The following is a 3,734-nucleotide window of genomic DNA, read 5'->3' on the forward strand; positions in this document are numbered from 1 at the left end:
CGGCATTCGTCGATAAGCGAAGGTACCAAAAACACACGTGAACGTTGTCTTTTCTTGGTCATCAGGATGAATTGGTATTTGAAAGAAGCCTGAGTAACCGTCTAGATAGCAGAAATGAGAATGTTTTGCTAATCGTTCTAACATCTGGTCAATGAATGGTAAAGGGAAATGATCTTTTCGGGTTGCTTTGTTTAGTTTCCTATAGTCAATGCACATTCTCCATCCCGATTCGATTCGTTTAGTTATAGTTTCTCCTTTTTCATTTTCAATAACTATTATACCTCCCTTCTTTGGTACTACGTGTACCGGACTAACCCATTTGCTATCAGATATAGGATATATGATACCCGCCTCTAATAACTTGGTTATTTCCTTCTTCACTACCTCACTCAGGATCGGGTTTAGTCTCCTCTGGTGTTCCCTAGAAGTTTTACAGTCTTCTTCTAGCATGATGCGGTGCATACAAATAGAATGACTTATTCCTTTAAGGTCGGTGATGTTGTATCCTAGTGCGGTTGGATATTTTCTTAAGATATGCATGAGTTTTTCTGTTTCGAGTTTTCTTAGGTCTGCATTAACTATCACTAGTCGTTCAAGTTCTAAGTCTAGGAATTCATATCTCAGATTTTTGGGAAGTGTTTTCAGGTCTAGGGTTGGTTTCTTAAGGCATTGCGTAGGATCCGGTGTTATTGCTAAACATTGGTTAAGTTTGTCTTCTACAAGATAGTAAGATGATTTGTCATTTTCTAACTTTGTTTCTTTTATGCATTCATCGATGATATCCATGAAGTAACATGTGTCTTCTATTGCAGGTGCTTTCAAAAATTGGGAAAGAATGAACTCAATTTTCTCTTCTCCTACTTCGAAAGTGAGTCGTCCTCGTTTTACGTCTATGATTGCACCGGCAGTTGCTAAGAACGGTCTTCCCAGTATAATGGGTGTAACTTCATCTTCTCTAATGTCCATAATTATAAAATCGGTTGGAATGTAGAATTGACCTATGCGCACGGGAACGTTTTCAAGAATTCCTACAGGATATCTAACGGAACGATCTGCTAGTTGCACAGACATTTTAGTTGGTCTTAATTCTCCCATTTCAAGTTTCTTGCATATGGATAAAGGCATAACACTAATACCGGCTCCTAAATCGCATAAGGCTTTATCTATGACAAATTTTCCTATGTGACAGGGTATAGAGAAACTACCTGGATCTTTAAGTTTAGGAGGCATATTCTGGATTATAGCGCTACATTCAGCAGTGAGTGTAACGGTTTCGCTTTCTTCAAGTTTCCTTTTATTAGAAAGAATTTCTTTTAAGAACTTAGCATATGAGGGCATCTGCGTAATAGCTTCTGTAAAAGGAATTGTGACGTTTAATTGTTTCAGTAGGTCAACAAATTTTTTAAATTGGCCCGCATCTTTGGTTTTAATAAGCCTTTGAGGGCAAGGGATAAGTGGTTTATAAGGCGGTGGAGGTACATAAGGTTCTTTCTTTTCTACGGTTTCCTTATTACTCTCTTCCTTTTCCTTAGGTTTATTTTCTTCCTCAGTTGACTTTTTAGAGTTTTGGTTCTCAGTTCTTGGATCAGACGGTCCTTCCACTTCCGTTCCACTTCTTAGTATGATTGCATGAGCGTGGCTTCTCGGGTTAGGTTGGGGCTGTCCAGGAAATGTACCAGTTGGGGCAGCAGTAGGCGCTTGTTGTTGAGCTACTTGTGATATTTGTGTTTCCAGCATTTTGTTATGGGTAGCCAGGGCATCTACTTTACTTGCTAGTTGTTTAATTTGTTCGCCAGTGTGTACATTCTGGTTTAAGAAATCTTTATTGGTTTGCTGTTGAGAAGCTATGAAGTTCTCCATCATGATTTCCAAGTTGGATTTCCTGGGAACGTTATTGTTAGGTGTAGATGGAATCGGCTTTTGATATCCAGGAGGTATAGCTGGGGCTTGATTTGGAGCTTGTCCAGGCGCGTATAAGGCATTATTACTCTTATATGAAAAATTAGGATGATTCTTCCAGTTGGAGTTATAGGTATGCGAGTAGGGATTTCCTTGAGCATAGTTTACTTGCTCTGCTTGGATTCCTGTTAGGAGCTGATAATCTGCAGGAGTGTGACCTTGGATGCCACAGACTTCGCAATTCTGAGTTATGGCAACCACGGTGGCTGGAGGTGATACATTTAAACTTTCAATTTTCTGGACCAGAGCATCCACTTTTGCATTAACATGATCAAGGTTACTTATCTCGTACATGCCACTTTTCGCCTGAGGTTTTTCTACCATTGTTCTTTCGCTTCCCCACTGATAGTGGTTTTGGGCCATGCTCTCGATAAGTTGATAAGCATCGGCGTAAGGTTTGTTCATAAGTGCACCACCTGCGGCGGCGTCTATTGTTAACCTCGTGTTGTACAAGAGACCATTATAGAAGGTATGAATCACTAACCAGTCCTCTAAACCATGGTGTGGACAAAGTCTCATCATGTCTTTGTATCTTTCCCATGCTTCGAAAAGAGACTCGTTATCTTTCTATTTAAATCCATTTATCTGGGCTCTTAACATAGTTGTTTTGCTCGGCGGAAAATATCGGGCAAGAAAGACTTTCTTCAACTCGTTCCATGTGGTGACTGAGTTGGAAGGAAGAGACTGAAGCCATCTTCTAGCGCTATCTCTTAACGAGAAAGGAAAGAGACGAAGTCGAATTGCCTCTGAAGTGACACCATTAGCTTTAACAGTATCAGCGTATTGGACAAATACGGATAAATGAAGGTTTGGATCCTCGGTAGGATTTCCAGAGAATTGGTTCTGTTGCACTGCTTGCAACAGTGAAGGTTTAAGTTCGAAGTTGTTTGCTTCGATTGCGGGCGGAGCAATACTCGAATGCGGCTCATCTTGCGATGGAGCGGCGTAATCTCGAAGAGCACGAGCTGGTTCTGCCATCTCGGGTATCGGCGAAGGAAGAAGATTTTTGAGATCAGGAATTTCAATAGGAGGGAGATTGTTTGCAGCACGATATTCCCGAATTCGTCGTAAGACTCGGAGATATAGTTCGATGTCGTTGATTCGTAAGTAGAACGGCTCGCCTTGTGAGCGAGTGTGTGGCATACAAATCAACGAAAGAAATAAAAATAAAAATAAGCCTTAGTCTCTACAGCGTAACAGAAGAGTTACGATATCGACTAAATAAAAGTCCCCGGCAACGGCGCCAAAAACTTGATCGCGACTTTATGAGTCGAATTTGGGGTACAAACTGCAAGTGCACAGTTCTATCATGTAGTTTTAAAAGATATCGATCCCACAGGGACTTATGAATCGATATACCGTTTTCTAAGGTTACTTCGTAAAGCTAAGGCGGATGATACTTTGATTGTTTGGGGGAAAAGTTAAAACTAAAATAAGATATAAATTAAATATCAATTAAGCGAATATCGGTATGTAGTTCGTCGTAATTAGGGAATCAAATCTTCGTTGGTTTCTTGATTTTTTTTTTAAATAAATATTTTCAGTAAATACTATTGATTAAAAGTCTTTTCTCAAACTCTCGCTCTGTTGAATAGACTATGACTTTATATTAACGCAGCTGTCACTTATTGGTTAAGTCCAAAATCACTTTTTGAAAACAACAGAATCTATAGAAACTCTTTTTAAGAAAACACTAATCGTTTAAACACCCTCGTCTCAAACTCTCACTCTGTTGACTTAGATTATATAATTAAACTCAAATGCTTAACTCTCGT

The 3,734-nt window shown here is 39.5% G+C and overlaps 1 non-coding gene across 1 annotated transcript; it reads left to right on the forward strand.

Moving 5' to 3' along the window:
* Positions 1-2,452: 2,452 nt before the first annotated feature.
* Positions 2,453-2,559, forward strand: LOC127089024 (small nucleolar RNA R71). Its single transcript, XR_007790805.1, has one exon. It is a non-coding gene; the product is annotated as a small nucleolar RNA R71 (small nucleolar RNA).
* Positions 2,560-3,734: the final 1,175 nt, after the last annotated feature.

Source organism: Lathyrus oleraceus, chromosome 5 (genome assembly GCF_024323335.1).
Source record: "Lathyrus oleraceus cultivar Zhongwan6 chromosome 5, CAAS_Psat_ZW6_1.0, whole genome shotgun sequence".
Taxonomy (NCBI): domain Eukaryota; kingdom Viridiplantae; phylum Streptophyta; class Magnoliopsida; order Fabales; family Fabaceae; genus Lathyrus; species Lathyrus oleraceus.